The 19,029-nt window shown below is 36.8% G+C and overlaps 1 protein-coding gene across 1 annotated transcript in view; it reads left to right on the forward strand.

The window, feature by feature from the left end:
• The window catches only part of ALCAM (activated leukocyte cell adhesion molecule), a 180,722-nt gene that overhangs the window by 161,015 nt on the left and 678 nt on the right, over positions 1–19,029 (forward strand). The gene's annotated exons all lie outside the window — the stretch shown is intronic.

The following is a 19,029-nucleotide window of genomic DNA, read 5'->3' on the forward strand; positions in this document are numbered from 1 at the left end:
AATTATCTAACAGTGGTTTATAATGAAAATCCAATTAACCAATGAAGAATCTTAAGATGCACACATGCCTAGTACTTCCCATCACCCTAGCCCAGACCCTAAATTCAGACGCAATTGGACAGAGATGGGGTTCCAGCTTTTGCATTTTTAAAAAATTCCATTGGTGATTCTGTGGTATACCTCTGGTTTCAAGCATGGGTTTTTAACCCCTTTGTCTGTTAAATGAGAAAATTGATTTTTGCAAAGGAATATGTATAGCTAATAACAACTTTGAACTTAATTTTATATTTTCCTGATGTCTGATATAACCCCTTTCAGCAGCTCAGTTTAGTTAACATAAAAGAAAACCAAAGAAAAAGCAGACTCACTCAGGATCCATCGTGATCGTACCCTGTAAAGATGGAAATTTCAGTGAAGCAATATTTGAATCGAGCTGCAGTCAAAGGAAGTCAACAGATCAGAAGCTGTAAAGTCACATAATATGAGCATGTCCTGAGCTCTGTTTTGTTCTCACAATCCATCTATGAAGTAGATACTATTATTATTCATACTTTACATTACAAAAACTAAGGCAGAGAATGGTTAAATGACTTGCTGAAGGTTACACAGCTTGTAAAGGACAGAACTGTATATGATTTAAGGTAATGATGTTTTAGAGTCTTGGTGCTTAATCACTAAGGCCTTACTTTCTCTCTTTTTTGATAATTTCCTGTTGTGTGCTGTGGTTCAAGTACATGTCCGTGCTCACACTGGGGCACAGTCACTTCTGATCTTGCACCTCCCTCCTCAATCCAGACCAGTCCCCACTCGCACTGGTAACAAACGTGTTCCTTTTCCCAAAGAATATTTGACATACAAACACTGCGTGTGGGTTTGTGTCCATGGTTTCCAAGGAAAATACAGGAGACTGCCTGTGCCGTGAAAGTGAAAAGACATGCAGACATTTGCCCAGAGGCGATATCTGTCATATAGAAGTTCTTCTACGCATGTAAGTTTCCTGATGATCACAATCTTATCCTCCCTTTAGAACCTGCAAGAAGGTACTCACAAATCCAACAGCTTGGGTTTGAGGGTATTTCCGTTTTAGTTACTTAGGATTTCTGATGTACTCCAAAGTAATTTCATTTCTTCAAAGAACGAAAATAAAATTTCCCTGTATCCTGGACTTGAGCTGAAAAATAACCTGCAGTTCTCTGCATTATGATCAAATGAATGTTAAATTCTTTTTGGAGCACCCCCAATGTCCTTAATCAGCCTATTCTAATGCCAGTATCTCATCAGACACCATTTGTCCTTCTTTGAATAGAAGGAATTTATATGTGTGTGAGTGGGTTTTTTTATTACTTCAAGGTTATTACCATATGGTGACCCAAAATTAAAATCATGGATAAATAAATGCTAGACACTTGGGTTCATAGTGTCTTTAGGCTAAAGGTTAAGAATTCATGCATTTCCTTTAAAGTACTTCATTAAATTAAGTGCAACTTTTACCATCTGACTTGATCATTAGGCTAAATAACTGTTATTTAATTGAAAGTGCACCAACTGTGCTAGAGTTAATATTATTGGTAATCAAAGCAGTAAGTTGGAATTCTCATCCCAAACATCAAAGTGTTTTTATTACAAATTTATGGAACTCTTCAGATTTATAGTAAGTGCTTTGTATTCCTGATTAGTTATTTCTTGCTAGTGCCCTCTGAGATAAGCCAGGATTTTTGCAATGTGAAATATTGTTAATCCCTTCGTCCAGAGTATGTGCAGATTCATAATAAGAGCTTTCAAGTTATGAATTGCTAAGGGCATTTTTGGGTGTACTAGAGGGTATACTATACTCTCCTTCTCGATAATTCCTTCAACTTTACAAATCAATATGAGGGTTTCATTTTTATCTTTAGCTAATTTGGCACCATTTAATATGGATATGAGAGATTTTTAATGAAGATATGGTCCAGACTTTTCTCCAGATACCTAAAGAAATATAGCCCTGTGTTTACCATCCTGCAAAATAATACCATCAACAATCTTAGTGAGTCGCCCATTGTTGCAAACAACTTTGGGCAACAATTAAATTACAAGTCAAACATTTTATTTAAGGGCCTCAGTGATATAGCTAGCAAAGCAGTAAAGTTTGAGCAACATTTAGGGGAAATTCTTTGCATTGGCAATATAAAAAGTCGTTGGAGAGAAATGAGAGAAACAATCTCTTACGCCCAAGTAGAATTTAAGAGTACATTTGTTAACATACGTAGTGGCTCCTCAGCTAACATGCACTCCCCATTCCGTTAATAGGGGCTACATATTTTTATATCTATTTATTTCAAATATGGAGAACTGCAGCAAGCAATGCTTAGCAATTATGTTTGGCATTGTGATAGGGCATATTTGTTGCAGAGTAAGGACTCATAATTCCTCTGCTGCTTTGATTCATATAACTTCTCACTGAAAGATTTTTTAAAATTGGAGATTTTTCAATAGTGAAAATGGATGATTCCGATCATTTCCCATGTATGTAGAGTATTAACTGACATCTAGGCAAAAGGTATTAATTGACTAAGCCCACTCCATGTCTAGTTGTTTAACAGGTTGGAGAACATTAAAGAACCAGAGATAATCTAATGATTATTTTTTATTATTTACTCCATTTCTCTCCATCCTGTCATCTAAACATTGTCTTTAGCTCTGCAGGAAGTTAAATGTTACTATTTGAGTTCCAGATCCTCTCCTGTGTATCTTAGAGTACAAAGACAAACAAAAAATTAAGAGTCAAAGATAAAGGAAAAATGTAAAGGCAGAATGATGTAGCCACAAACTTATTCAGAAGTTTATTAAAACCATAATTTCCAGGTTGGTTGCATTTAAGAGATCCCTGACCACCACACTTCTTATCACTAAATGGGAGGAAGCATTAACCAGACATTTGTAATCTCAAAATACACATTGTGTGAATCTTGGAAACTTACCAAGAGATTTATCTTCTGCAACTGTGGATCTCATGACTATGTTCGTAAAGTTATTGTGTAATATGTAGACAATATGGAAGTCTAAAAGTCACAAACATCCTCTGTCAGTTCTGCCTGCTTTAATGCTATATTATTCCACTACTGTCTCAGAGAAAAAACAGGGACAGTCACAAATTGGGGGAAAGACTAAAGAGGACTTGCCTATAACCCTAAAACCTCAAGAAATAATGTAATATTAAGCCTTTCAAAAACCTTTCTCATTAATATCTCTTGATATATGGGAACAGGATCTTGCAAGAAAGTTGATTTTACCTGAATTCTATTTACAATTAGTACTCCCTCTAAAATCAAATGTACATTCCCATGAGGGCAGATTGGCTCCTCACTGAATAAACTGAAAAGATAGTGCTGGAGGACCATTTATAGCACGTTTTTAATGACTTTCCTCATTTAATACTACGTAAACACCTACTACTCTTTTTTATTTTTCTTTTTTTTGTTCTTTTACTGAAATCCTCAACAATTTAATGAGGTAAATGCAATTAACTCTATTTCATAATATCTAAGGCTCAGTGAAATCAATCTAGATGACACATGTAGTACTATCTTCTTCCATACCCCACGTACTTTCAAATATATTTTGATACCTCATCAGGACTTCTTTGAAATTACAATTTCATCTGTGACTTTGGTTACCTGCTGATTTCACATAGTCTAGGGATGGGATGGTATGCTCTAAAGGGCAGGGCTGACATGGCCTCTGCTCTTGTATTAGAGGTCAGGCTAATCCAAGTTTTGATTTCTTTCTCTTTCCCTACTCATAGTATGCAGGCAGCCAGAAGAAGGAAGAAAAGAAACTGCCCTATTATTCTATCAAACTATAAATAGCAGAGTAGACTAGAGGGGAAATAAGCTAATGTGGAAATGCTGGAGTCCCCATCCAGTCAGTCACGAGGTCCTTGGCCATTCAAACGACAGAACCTCCTGTGGCCCTCCCTTCTCCTACGACATATGAGCTGAAACATTTCCTGAGGAAACGGCTTGCATCAAAACACAATGTTTCAATTTTTTTAATCTCTTCTAGCTATCTGTATATATGCCTTTTTTTTTTAACTTCAAATATTTGTTTTAATGATCTTTTCAAAGGTGAAGGGAAGTCTTGTTCCCTGAGCACCTGCCGTGAGCCAGGGTGTGTGCCATCCCCACATTACCCACCCTAAGGATATGCTTTGAACCATGATGCTGAATGCATTCAGGTGGCACTGTGTTTTCATACATATTCAGTATTATTACATTTATTTTGATCTCCTAATCTTTTACATAATGGATGGTCCCCGTATTTACTATTGGCCCAAATGGAAAGGCCATTTTCTATTTACTGAGGACACAAGGATTCTCTATTTTAGTAGAGAGTTTCTTTGGAAAGTCTCAAAAACTCTAAGGATATAAAAATGAAAGTTGTAATAAGACTATTTATTCTTCTTTGTTTCCTTCTTCAAACTCAGAAATTGCTGACCACTGTCCTCCTGAGATGCAGGGACTGGAGCCCTTCTCTCTCCCTCTACTTCTGTATTAAGTTTGGCCCAAGAGAAGACTCACCCTGCTGAGAACTATGACCAGGGAAGAGGGAAAAATAACTAGTCTGTTGGACATGACCTTAATTATCTGCCCAGGTTTCAATGACCAGTTAGGTGAAAGTGGCAATTCCACATTGCCTGGGTCCCAGTCTTAAATAGCAGTAGTCCTGGTGCCCTTCTGTGGTGTGTCCCAGGCATACCATAAATTAGAAATCATAGAAGATGCCCCTCTAATTAGGAAGTGTTAAAGATTCCTCATGCCGCCTCTAAGAGCGTTTTCAAATTTGTTATACATCTGCCTGCTTTTGAAAAACCTAAAGTCTTATGAACTCTTTCGTGTGTGAATTATTTTAAGTGGGTATTGTTTTTGTTTTCCAAATATACAATTCTATTATATTTTATCCATCTTTTCAAATGATACCACCCCCCAAGATTGTGATGTATTGGTTATGCCTGCCACGCGCATCCTCCTTCACTTTTCCAACCTCCTGCATCACCCATTAAATTATTTTTGTGTGTGTGTTTGTGAGGAAGATCAGCCCTGAGCTAACATCCATGCCAATCCTCCTCCTTTATGCTGAGGAAGACTGGCCCTGAGCTAACATCTGTGCCCATCTTCCTCCACTTTATTTGGGACGCCGCCACAGCATGGCCTGACAAGCGGTGCATCGGTGCGTGCCCCGGATCCAAACCCAGGCCGCCAGCAGCGGAGCACGAGCACTTAACTACACCTCCACGGGGCCGGCCCCAAATTATTTTTTAATTGAGATATAACTGACATATAATATTGTGTAAGTTTAAGGTGCACAACGTGTTGATTTGATACATTTACATGTTGCGATATGATTACCATCATAGCATTAGCTAACACCTCCATCACGTCACATAATTATCATTTCGTTTTGTGGTGAGAACATTTAAGATCTGGTCTCTTAGCAGCTTTGAAGTGTTAGCGTAAAGGCACATTTAGGAGACATCACCAGGTTAGTCCCTACCTCCTTTGAAGGAGATCTCGAAACAAGTTTAAAATATTGGGGAAAATCTCACAAAAAAAGTTGAAGAATCTTCTAAAAAGTTATTTAAAAGCAACTTGAACCCTAAATAGGTACTGCACTTATGGAAATAACACAGAACGAGGAGTTGAGACCTAGGTTTGAACTCCCATCTGTGTTCAGTAGCTGTATGGCCTCAGGCCACAACTCCCTGACTCACCTTCAGTTTGGTGAGTTCTGTCACCTGCTGGGGGCTTTCCCGTCTGTGTTCAGTAGCTGTATGGCCTCAGGCCACAACTCCCTGACTCACCTTCAGTTTGGTGAGTTCTGTCACCTGCTGGGGGCTTTCACGTATACTATTGCGTTTTTCCTCACACCAGCCTGGGCGTAGATCCTGTTGTTCAAGCGTGCTTAACAGGAGGGACTTGTCCAAGGACTTGCAGGTCAGACTTGACACACGAGGATGAGAACCCAGGCCCACTGACCCCATGCCAAAACTCCTTTCTGCCTCACAGATTAGACTAGGGGGTCTAACCTTCAGGGCTTCTTCCAACATTAATTTATTGTGATTCCATGATTTCAATTTTCTCCCATATTTAAAGTTTCAAAAAAGTTGAACGATGAAGAAAGTTTAAAACAAATAACCATAATAATTTGTATTTTAACCCAAGCACTCATTCTTTATAAATGCCTAACCTTGTCCCTCAAATCAATTGACTGAAAAATATTTTGCTAAAGAGCATTACTTAGATAAATTTTTGTTCTCTCCCAATAGTATGTGGATTTCTAACCTCTGTAATTCTTTCAAATCTCTGAAATTTTCCAAAGCTAAACAAGATGCATCCATAAAATTATATTTATTTATTTATTTATTTAGTGAGGAGATCAGCCCTGTGCTAACATCTTCCAATCCTCCTCTTTTTTTTTTTTGCTGAGGAAGACTGGCCCTGGGCTAACATCCGTGCCCATCTTCCTCCACTTTATATGGAACGCCGCCACAGCATGGCTTGCCAAGCGGTGCGTTGGTGTGCGCCCGGGATCCAAACCAGCGAACCCCGGGGCCACCACAGTGGAGCGCACGCACTTAACCACTTGCGCCACCGGGCTGGCCCCTTAAATTATGTTTATTTTTACCACACCAATCTCAAAACCAAGCCAGAAGTAATCAGAATAATTTTTAAAGGCTTCTTCCTGCTAGGGAGAGTGGACTTTCAGTAACAAAAATGGAGAAAATCATAATAAAATTCATCTACAGATCTTCCTCAACTTAAAATGGGGTTACATCCCAATAAACCCATCTTAAATTGAAAATATCATAAGTTGAAAATGCATTTAATACACCTAACCTACCAAACATCATAGCTTAGTCTAGCCTACCTTCAACATGCTCAGAACACTTATATTAACCTACACTTGGGCAAAGTTATCTGCTACAAAGCCAATTTTATAATAAAATGTTAAATATCTCATGTAATTTATTGGAAACTGGACTGAAAGTGAAAAACAAAATGGTTGGATGGGTACCGAATGGTTGTAAGTGTATTGGTTGTCTACCCTTGTGATTGCACGGCTGCCTGGGAGCTGCACTTGCTGCCAGTGCCCAGCATCAGGAGAGGATTGTACGGCATATTGCTAGCCCTGGAAAAGTCTGTGCTGAGAGAAGCTAGCAAGTAGCTTGTTAGGAAAATCTCTTAAGCAATGTCTTGAAACATGCCCCTACATGCTTTACACAGTGGGTATAACTTAGGTAAATGGAAAGAAGTCTGTTCTGAGTGCATCTTGCAAGTAGCTAACTAGAACTTTTCTTTATACAAAAAAAAATTCCAAAAAAAGATCAAAATTCAAAATTCAATGTACGGTTTGTACTGAATGCTTATTGCTTTTGTACCATCATGAAGTCGAAAAATCCTAAATCAAACCGTCGTTAAGTTGGGGACCATCTGCATATCTTATATATACATATACTCAATGAACACCCCCTCCCCCACCAGTAACACTATTTTTATTTCAATTTAGTACATTTCACCGTGGTTAACACTTAGCATATTTGTATAACTGTGTAACTTGGTGCAGGGATGCTGGAGCCAGGCTGCTCGAGGTCAAATCCTGGCTTTGCTACTTACTGTGTGACTGCAAGCGAGTTTATTAGTCTCAGTGTAAAATGGAGATATCCTAAGGCTAAAATAATTTATCTACCCAACACTTAGAACAGTCCCTGGCACATGAAGGCACATTAAGGTTATGAGAGTGTTAGCTGTTACTATTTTGGAGAGTGAGATTAAGAAAAGAAGGGAGATTTTTGCTTTTCAGTTACTATTTCTTATTGTTTTTTTCTTTGGTTTTGTAAACTTTAAAATAAGAAAAATAATCAATTTGAAGTTACCCAACTCTTATTCTACAAACATATTCTACAAACATGTTTCATATTGCCCTTTTTTGTAACTCCACACCGCGAGCAGTGATCTGTAGCCTGATTTACCTGTACAGATATTCTGAAAGATGCTGTGGTTTGCCCTGAGTACCACAACTTCCCTGGAGAGAAATCTAGTCACTCCCTTCCTCTCAGTAGATACTTCCTTCTTCTATTTGATACAACTTGACGAAATCACAGAGACTACTCTCCATGCATGGACAAATAAAGCCACCTAGAAAGTAAATGGAATGGGAAATGCAAACGGCATCCAGTGTCTCATTGCACCTTTTGCTTGGTTCTTTCTATCCCTGGCCACAAGCTTCATGCTTTAGCTTCTCTCTGTATAACATTTTTATATTAAGGTAAAATTTGCTTACATTAAATGTGCAATTAAATCTGTTTTGATAAATGCATACGCCTTTGTAACCATTACTCCAATCATTATATAGAGCATCCCATCACTCCAGAAAGTTCACTTGGACTCCCCTCCTGTCCAGCCCCACCATCCCTGCTACCTTAGTTAACCACTGTGCTGATTATCACCAGAGATTACGTTTGTCTAATCCTCAACCTCATATAAGTGGAATTATACAGAATGTACTCTTTTGTGTCTGGCTTCTTTCATTTAACGTAATGTTTCTGAGATACATGTATTAATGATTTCATTTTTTTAAATTGCTGAGTAGTGTTCCATTGTTAGAATATATCACATTATTTTAATCTGTTCTCTTGTTTATGGACATTTGGATAGTTTCCAGTTTGGGCTATTATGAACAATATGGCTAAAATCTGCATTCTCATACGAGCATTTTTGTGAGCATATGTTCTCATTCTCTTGGGTAAATACCTAGAAATGGAATTGCTACATCATAAGGTAAATTTGATCAGGAGAAATTGCCAAACAGTTTTCAAAAGCAGATGTCCTATTTGCAGCTGCCACCAGCAGAGTATGAGAGTTTCAGTTCTTCCGCATCCTTGCCTAAATTTAGTGTTGTCATTCTGTTTAGTTTAAGCCATTTTGGGTGATGTGAAATGATATCTAATTTTGGTTTTAACTTGCATTTCTCTGAGATCTAGTGATTTTAAGCTCCGTGAACTTATTGGTCATCTTCTTCTGTGCAATGACTATTCAAATCTTTTGCCTATGATTTTATTATTTGTCTTTTTGTGATTGATTTACAAGAGTTCTTTACATATTCTGTATAAAAGCCCTTTACTATAGATACATTGTAAATATTTTGTCCTAGTCTGTGGCTGGATTTTTTCTTTCCTTAATGCTGTCTTTTGATAAGCAGAAGTTTTTAATTTTGATGAAGAACAACATCAATTTTTTTCTTTATGTTTAGTGCTTTTTGTGTCCACTTTACAAAATCTTTGCTTATCCCAAAGTGGCAAAGATATTTTTCTGTCTTTTTCTAGAAACCTTCTAGTTTTAACTTTAACATTTAAGGATATGATGTAAGGATATATATAAGATTTATATATATAAGATTATATATATAATCTTAGTATGAGATTTTGTGTGTGGTGAAAGATAAATGTGGTTTATTTGTGTGGTTTTTGCTTTTGTTATTTATATATTTATGAAGTCATTCCAGCACCATTCGTTAAAAAGACTTTCTTTTGGCCTTGGCACATTTGTCATAATAATAATAATGACAATAATAATAATAATGAGTCCTTCAACTTTGATGTTCTGCTTGTATTAGCAGTCTTATTTCTTTATATTTCCATATAAATTTTAGCAACTTGTTAATTTCTACCAAAAAAATTTTTTAAAGCTTTGTGAGATTACAGTTGCTGTGAATTTATAGATAAATTTGGGTAGATTTGACATCTGAAAAATATTTAGTCTTCCAATCCATGAATATCATATAGCTCTCCATTTACTTAAATATTTTCCATTTTTCTTAGTAATATTTCATAACTTTTAATGTAGACATTTACTACATCTTATAAATTTATGTGTAAGTTATGTTTTATGTATTTTGCAGCTGTTATAAATGCAATTATCTTGTAATTTTTATTTTCCAGTTTTTACAGTAGTATATGAAAATATAATTAACTTTTGTTGTTGTTGAAATGTGTACAACCATCTTCCTAAATTCACTTGTTAGTTCTATTAGTTGTTTTGTGGATTCCTTAAGATTTTACATTCACAATCATTTCATCTGCAAAATGAGAAATTTGCTTCTTCCTTTCCATTCTGTGTGCCTTTTATTTCTTTTCCTTGCTTTATTGCACTCATAGAGACCTCCAATATAATATTGAATAAAAACGTTGAGAACAGACATTTTTACACATTCCCAATATTAGAGAGGGAATTATTCAATATTCGCCATTATGTATGATGTTAGCTGTACATTTTTCATCCAGAGTTAGCCAAACTTCAAGGTTATGGCTACAGTCTTCCAGATGCCAAGTCTGCTCAAGACTTCTGACCTCAGCTGCAAGGAGTTAGGGTCCAAATACAAAGTTAGAGGGAAGAGTCCATATAAGACCACCCTCACTTCTGATACCAACTTCATTTGGAGGTTTCCCAAAACCACCCTCAGGTTTGATAATTTGCTAGAAATACTCACAGAACTCACTGAAACCTATTATACTCATGGTTATGTTCATTACAAGTAAAAGACACATTAAAATTGGCCAAGGGAAGAGAAGTATAGGGCAGAGTCTGGGAGGGTTCCAAATGTGACATTTCCTTTGTCCTCAGGAACATGTTACTCTACTGGCATCGATGTGTGGCACAAGCATGGAGTATTGCCAATCGAAGAAGCTCACCTGAGCTTTGGTGTCCAGAGTTTTTATTCGGGCTTCATTTGTAGGCATGATTGATTGACTAATTGTCTGTGTGGTTGAACTCAATCTCCAGCCCCTCCCCTCCCCACAGGTCAGGCTGATATCACATGGCCCAAAGCCCCCACCCTACACCATATGCTTGTTCTTTCAGGTGTGGCCAGCCCCCACCCTAAGACAAATGGGTATTGATGGCCCTACCCTGAGACATCTCCTCAGCATAAACGATCAGGTGTGGTCCAAGAGGCACACCATGGATAAGAAAGCCACTTCTATCACTCAGAATTCTAACTATGTAGAGGTTGAATTCTAACAATTTAGAGGTTATCTCCCAGGAACTGAGGACAAAGGCCAGACCTCTCTTTGGGAAGGCCAAATTCCTTGCTACAGCATGTCCTTTAACAGGTTGAAGAAATTTTTTAATATTACTAAGAGTTTTTATTACAAATCATTGTTGAATTTTCTCAAATGCTCTTTGCACCTCTACATTACATCTACCTCTGTATTATTTCTACAAATAGTCATATTGTTTCCTCATAGTATTTATTCTTTTTTTTTTAAAGGTTTTTATTTTATTTTATTTATTTATTTTTTTGTGTGTGAGGGAGATCAGCCCTGAGCTAACATCCATGCCAGTCCTCCTCTTTTTGCTGAGGAAGACCAGCCCTGAGCTAACATCTATTGCCAATCCTCCTCCTTTTTTTCCACTTTTCTCCCCAAAGCCCCAGTAGATAGTTGTATGTCATAGTTGCACATCCTGCTAGTTGCTGTATGTGGGACGCCGCCTCAGCATGGCCGGACAAGCGGCGTGTCAGTGAGCGCCCGGGATCCGAACCCCGGGCCACCAGTAGCAGAGCGCACGCACTTAACCGCTAAGCCACGGGGCCAGCCCCTATAGTATTTATTCTGATAAAATGGTAGTTTACATTGATTGATTATTGAATGTTAAACCAGTCTTGCATTCCTGGAATGCATCCCACTCTATTATGATGTATCATAATTTTTGTATATTGATGGATACTATTTACCAAAATTTGATTAAGAATTTTTTTGTCTACATTCATGAGGAATATTGATCCATAATTTTCTTTTCTTGTAATATCTCTGTCAAATTTTGGTACTGGGGTAATGTGGGCTTAATAAAATGAGTTGGAAAGAGTCCCATCCTCTTCTTTTACTGAAAGAGTTTGTTACTTCCTTAAATGTTTGATATAATTCAATGATGAAACCTCCTTGGCCTGGAGATCTTTTTATGAGAATTTGCTTTAAAACAAAAATTATAATTTTAATTTCTTTAATAGATATAAACTTGCTTCTTCTTGAGTAAATTTAGGTAAGTTTTTCAGGGAAAATGTCAATTTTATTTAAGTTGTTGACATTTTTGCAAAAAGAAAAAGTTATTCCTAAGATTCCCTTATCTTTTTCGCCTGTGGTTTCTGTAATAATAACACGTCTTTGTTTTCTAATATCATTAACTTGTATTTTGTTCCTTTATCTCACTCAGTCTTTTTAGAGAGTTATCAATTTCTTAATGATTTCAAATAAGTAACTTTTTTTTTAATTGACATCTTAATAGTTTATAACATTGTGAAATTTTGGTTGTACATTATTGTTTGTCAGTCACCATGTAAATGCCTCCCTTCACCCCTTGTGCCCACCCCCCAACCCCCTTGCCCCTGGTAACCACCATACAGTTCTCTCCGTCCATGTGTTGGTTTATATTCCACATATGAGTGAAATCACATGGTGTTTGTCTTTCTCTTTCTGGCTTATTTCACTTAACATAATACCCTCCTGTTCCATCCATGTTATTGCAAATGGGACGATTTTGTCTTTTTTTATGGCTGAGTAGTATTCCATTGTGTGTGTGTGTGTATATATATATATATATATATATATATATATATATATATATATATACACACCATATCTTCTTTGTCCAATCATCGGTCAGGGGACACTTGGGTTGCTTCCACTTCTTGGCTATAGTGAATAATGCTGCAATGAACATAGGGGTGCATAAGCCTCTTTGGATTGTTGATTTCAGGTTCGTTGGTTAGATACCCAGTAGTGGGATAGCTGGATCATAGGGCATTTCTATTTTTAATTTTTTGAGGAATCTTCATACTGTTTTCCATAGAGGCTGCACCAGTTTGCATTCCTACCAGCAGTGAATGAGTGTTCCCATTTCTCCACAACCTCTCCAACATTTGTTGTTTTTTGTCTTGTTGATTATAGCCTTTCTAACCAGTGTAAGGTGATATCTTAGTATAGTTTTGATTTGCATTTCCCTCATGATTAGTGATGTTGAACACCTTTTCATATGCCTATTGGCCATCTGTATATCTTCCTTGGGAAAGTACCTGTTCATATCCTTTGCCCATTTTTTATTGGGTTGTTTGCTTTTTTGTTGTTCAGTTGTGGGAGTGCTTTATATATTATGGAGATTAACCCCTTGTCAGATATATGATTTGCAAATATTTTCTCCCAGCTGGTGGGTTGTCTATTCATTTTGATCCTGGTTTCATTTGCCTTGTAGAAGCTCTTTAATCTGATGAAGTCCCACTTGTTTATTTTTTCTTTAGTTTCCCTTGTCAGAGTAGACATGGTAGCCGAAAAGATTCCTTTATGACCAATGTCAAATAGTGTATTGCCTGTATTTTCTTCTAGGAGTTTTATAGTTTCAGGTCTCACCTTCAGGTCTTTGATCCATTTTGAGTTAATTTTTGTGAATGGTGGAAGCAGGTGGTCTACTTTCATTCTTTCGCATGTGGCTGTCCAGTTTTCCCTTTTATTGAAGAGACTTTCCTTTTTCCATTGTATGTTCTTAGCTCCTTTGTCAAAGATTAGCTGCCTGTAGATGTGTGGTTTTGTTTCTGGGCTTTCAATTCTGTTCCATTGATCTGTGTGTCTGTTTTTGTACTAGTACCATGCTGTTTTGATTACTATTGCTTTGTAGTATGTTTTGAAGTCAAGGATTGTGATGCCTCCAGCTTTGTTCTTTTTTCTTAGGATTGCTTCAGCTATTTGGAGTCTTTTGTTGCCCCACATGAATTTTAGTATTCTTTGTTCTATTTCCTCAAATAAATAACTTTTTGTTTTATTTCTATCACTTTTTTTAATTTTAGTTATTTTTGCTTTAATCATTACCGTTTTTTTTCTTCTAGTTAGTCTTTAACTTGCTCTTCTTTCTTTGACTTTATAAAGTAAATTAAAAATTTAGATCATTGATGTTAGCCTTTCTTCTTTTATAACATAAGCATTTAAACTATGAATTTCACTCTCAGTGCTGTGTTAGCTGCATTCCACAAATTTCAGTATGTTGTATTTTCATATTCATTCAGTTCAAAATATTGTTAAATTCTCAGTGTTTTTTCTTTGGAGCCATGTAGTTAGAACTGTATTAAGTTCCAAACATTTATCATTTAATTCTGTTTTAAGACAATCTACTCCGTAAGCTTTTAGTCTTTTGAGATGCATTGAGATTTATTTTGGGCCTAACATACAGGCATGCAGTATTTCATGGTGAATGCTACATGAGCACTTGAAAGAAAAATTATTTGGTGGTTGATGGGTACAGTATTCTATAGCTCTATGTTAGGTTAAGGTAGATAATAATTTGTTGAAATCTTCTTATCCTTACAGATTTTTTTTCAAATTCTATGCAATCACTTCACATAAAATGTAAGACGGTTATAAACATGCACTTCCAGTACTAGAGTACAGGTACTGGTTACTTCATCATGATCATGCATTCTGAATTTTGGTACATTTATCCTATCAGCTACCGAGAAAAGGGTGTTAAATTCCCTAAATAAATATGTGTATTTGTCTATTTCTCCCTTTAGTTCTGTCGGTTTTTGCTTTATGCTTTCATTAGATACACACACTTACAGTTCTTGTGACTTCCTTATGTATTGAACCTGTTAGAATTATGAAATGTCTCTCATTATCACTGTCCTATTCCTTGTGTTGAATTTTACATCACCTGATATTAATATAGCCACACTGCTTTCATATGCTTACTGTTGATGTGTACATCTTTCTCTATCCTTTTATTTTCAGTTATCTATCTCTTTATATTTAAAGTGCATCTCATATACAGTAAGGCTGACAAAACTGTGACTCCCGGGCTGCTGCCTATTTTTGTAAATAAAGTTTTATGGTGGCACAGCCATGCCCGTTTCTTTACGTATTATCTGTGCTGTTTCACACTACAGTGCCAGAGCTGACGAGTTGGAACAAAACCATGTGGCCTGCAAGCCTAAAAAATTTACTATGTGGACCTTTCAGAAAAAATTTAACCGCTGGTATAGAGCACTTAGTTTTCTTGCTTGCTTGCTTAGTATAGTCTGACAATCTCTACCTTTTAATTGGAGGATTTAGCCAACTTACATTTGACATAATTTTTGATATATTGCATTTAAAACCACCATCTCCCTATTTGAACAGGTCAAATAGTTTATTCTGTATTTTTCTGAGATTTTATAATTGTTATAAATGTAAGGATTAACTAAACACAAGTTTTTTTAAATCATTACTAGTAGCAGAACTTCTTATGGTCCATGCTTTTTTTCAAAGTTGTGAAATCATTACGTCTTCAGCCTTAATATAACTTCCTTCTTCCCATACAGGTCAAAGCAGGTTGAAAAAAATCAAAATTGCAAAATTGATTTATTACATTGCTAGATTTTTAATTTTATTTTTTTAGAATATGCCTACAGAACATTGACTCTTATCTGTCACTCTCTCTACTGGTTCCACACAAGTTGGAATTTTCACTTTAGAGGCAAAGAATAGTAGTTAATGAAGTGAGTTTGAAAGAAGAAAGAGAATGAGACAGAGACAGTGAAAGTAGAAGTAGAGAGAAAAGGAATGGAGGAAAAATCAGAGGGGTGAGAGAAGGCAAGGAGAATAAAAGAGAGGAAAGGAGAGGCTTTGAGAATCATGTGGCTTTCCTTGATTGCCACAATATCTTACTGGTTTATAGAAATTATAGTTATTAGTGTATATTAGAATATATAGTTAGAAGCTATTAGAATAATCAAGGTACGTGTTTATGCATATAATTTTGTGCAGTTTTATCTGAAAAGATTGGTGTAAGACATCACTCAAGTTCTGTCATTTCACCGTAGTATTCTCTCTATTTCACCTATGTGTAAAACAGCAGCTGGGTGTGTATGGACTTGATATTGGTGAACACTAGTATTATAGGGAACAGTAAAAGGAAATAGATATGAACTGCAATAAAGTCAGTTCAATACAATAGAAGAAATGTCTTTTCGATGCCTACCATGTTCAGTCAGTGTATTATGTGCTGTGGGTAAAATATAAATAAAACATGGTCCTTATTCTCAAGGAGCTTATACTCAAGCCAAGGAAGCTGAAGAGATTGGCCACATCTTGAAGCATCATGGGACAGACAGCTGGAGATCTGGGTGGAGAGTCTCCAAAGGGCAGTTCAGTCAGTGTATTATGTGCTGTGGGTAAAATATAAATAAAACATGGTCCTTATTCTCAAGGAGCTTATACTCAAACCAAGGAAGCTGAAGAGATTGGCCACATCTTGAAGCATCATGGGACAGACAGCTGGAGATCTGGGTGGAGAGTCTCCAAAGGGCAGAGCTAGATCTCTCTGTATTTAAGTGCTGAAGAATGTGAGACGTGCCACAATCTCCATCTGAAGCCCGAGAGGGCCATGACTTTAGGAATAGGGGCAAACCAGAGGTAGACTGAGTCTTACTAAAACTGCAACTGAGCCTCGACCCAGCTCAAACCCTGATTGAAGTGGAGTCATCAGCTGCTTACCCTATCTACTTAACAGAGGAAAGAGGAGGACCTCATCTGATGGAAAATTACGTTGTGTGGAGTCTCTACAGTTCTTTTATACGTGGTGTCATGCAAAATGAGAAGGACTAGATGCAAAGAGTCAAGAAAATACAATCAATAATCAAGAGAAAAAGGAGACAAGCAGATCCATACATGATTTGGATATTGTGGTTAACAGCCAAGGACATTAAAATAACTATAAATAATATACTGAAAATTGAAGAAAAGATGGTCAAAGGAGATGAATGGAATAGAAAATTGAAACCATTAAAAATATTTTTAAATCAAATTGACATTTTAGAACTGAAAAATATAATATTAAAAAATAAGTCTTTGGTGGATGAATTTAAAAGCAGAGTGGCCACAGAAAAACACAAGAGAAGTAAACTGGAACACAGATGAATAGAAAATAACCAGACTGAAGCACAGAGAGGAAAAAGAATAGATGAGACGTATAAGAGAGTATGAGACATGTCAGACCCACACAAAAGATCTAACTTATGTATAATTGAAATCCCAGAAAGAACAAAGAGCAAGAATGCCCATCACCAGTAAAACAGATAAATAAATCATGACTTATTCACCCAATGACAAGCTATACAGCAACGGGAATAAACAACTTACAACTACATGCAATATTATATATGAAGCTCACAAATACAACATTGAGTTTAAATAAAAGGCAGACAGAAATGAATACATGTGGTATGATTCCATTTATATATAAATTACAAGAACAAGTAAAACTCTTCTGTGAGAGTTCAGGATTGTGTTAACCTTTGCTAGTGATGGAAGGAAGTATAATGGGGGACTTCTGTGTCTACAACTGTTCTGTTTCTTGAGCTGGGTACTGATTCAATTCATGCATTTAGTTGTTGAAAATTCATAGAATTGTACTCTTGTGGTAGGTGCATTATCTTGTATGGATATTATTCTTCAGCAAAACAATATTTGAAAGGATTCTTAGATTTATAGAAAATTCAAGCTTTAAGAAAAGTCCTTAGAGAGCATCCTAATCCACCACCTCTCACGTTTTACTGTGGAGGTTACTAAGACTTTATTAGTTATTAGTTAAGTAACTTATTGGCAAGACTTGATCTCAAATCATATATATAATGTGATATATATAATGTAGATGCATATATGTCTATATTTTATATATATATTATAAATATATAATTTATAACATATATATGTATAGAAGAGAGCCCATCTACATTATTCTTCCATTTGTCTGGAAAATATATATGATGAAGAAGTTGTTGTTCACTATGATGTATCATTTTAGTACAATATAGAAAATATGGATGTGATATAATTCAAGACATAAACTCACATTTACAACATGTTCTCATTTGCATTTTGTTGTGTGTGTGTGAGGAAGACCAGCCCTGAGCTAACATCTGCCAATCCTCCTCTTTTTGCTGAGGAAGACTGGCCGTGGGCTAACATCCATGCCCATCTTCCTCCACTTTATATGGGACGCCGCCACAACATGGCTTGACAAGCAGTGTGTCAGTGCGCGCCTGGGATCCGAACGGGTGAACCCTGGGCCACCGCAGCGGAGCACGCGCACTTAACCGCTTGCCCCACTGGGGCGGCCCCCTCATTTGCATTATTAATGTCAGTCTTGTAAAATGCTACCACATATTATAGGACTTAGCTAGGTTGGCAGAGTTTGAGGTTGCTCCTGCCTTATAAATGGATTTAGAAGGCTGTAGTTTAAGGTAAATTAAGAATTTTTAAATCACAAATTAAATTAAATGCATGCTAAATATGATGATGTCCCAGTTTGAATGAGCCGTATGTCTTTATCTCACTTGGACATATATCATACACCATTACAACCCTTTTTCTCGTAAAGTTGTGATTCTTAGCAAATGAGTTAAGTAATTCTATTTAAAGCAATAGAACAACTTTTAGGGAAAAATGGAGTTTTCTACCCCAGCTTCCTTAACCAAGAGACACACTTGGTATTATACAAATTCTTAAAAGTAGAATTATTATTAGGAATTATGTGGTAGTAATAATTTGGAGTACCATAGCATTGTGGTTTCCCTGATATGCTATGAACAGGGGGAGAGGGAGGGAGAGAGGGAGGGAGGGAAGGAAGAAAGGAAGGAAGGGAGGGAGGGAGGGAGGAAATGGTACACTCTTGGAAATACAGTTATGATTTCTCCTGAGTGGTAAAACCAAGGAATTTAATTGTGCGTTTAAGACCTGATTTCGGCTCTTGAGGGATAGAACCCAGTCACGTGTAAGCCTCGCAGCCGCTGGGGCAGTGATTCTCCAACAGTTCGCTGCAGCAGAGCCAGCAGAGGTCTTGTTGGTCATAGCTGGCAGGCCCCATCCAAGAGTCTCTGTCTCCACAGTTCTGTTGTGGAGCCTCAGAATTTGCACTTCCGTCAAGTTCCCAGTGGGGCTGATATGGCTGGTCTGGGGCCACAACTTGAGAACCC

The sequence above is a fragment of the Diceros bicornis genome, chromosome 15, assembly GCF_020826845.1.
Source record: "Diceros bicornis minor isolate mBicDic1 chromosome 15, mDicBic1.mat.cur, whole genome shotgun sequence".
NCBI lineage: Eukaryota > Metazoa > Chordata > Mammalia > Perissodactyla > Rhinocerotidae > Diceros > Diceros bicornis.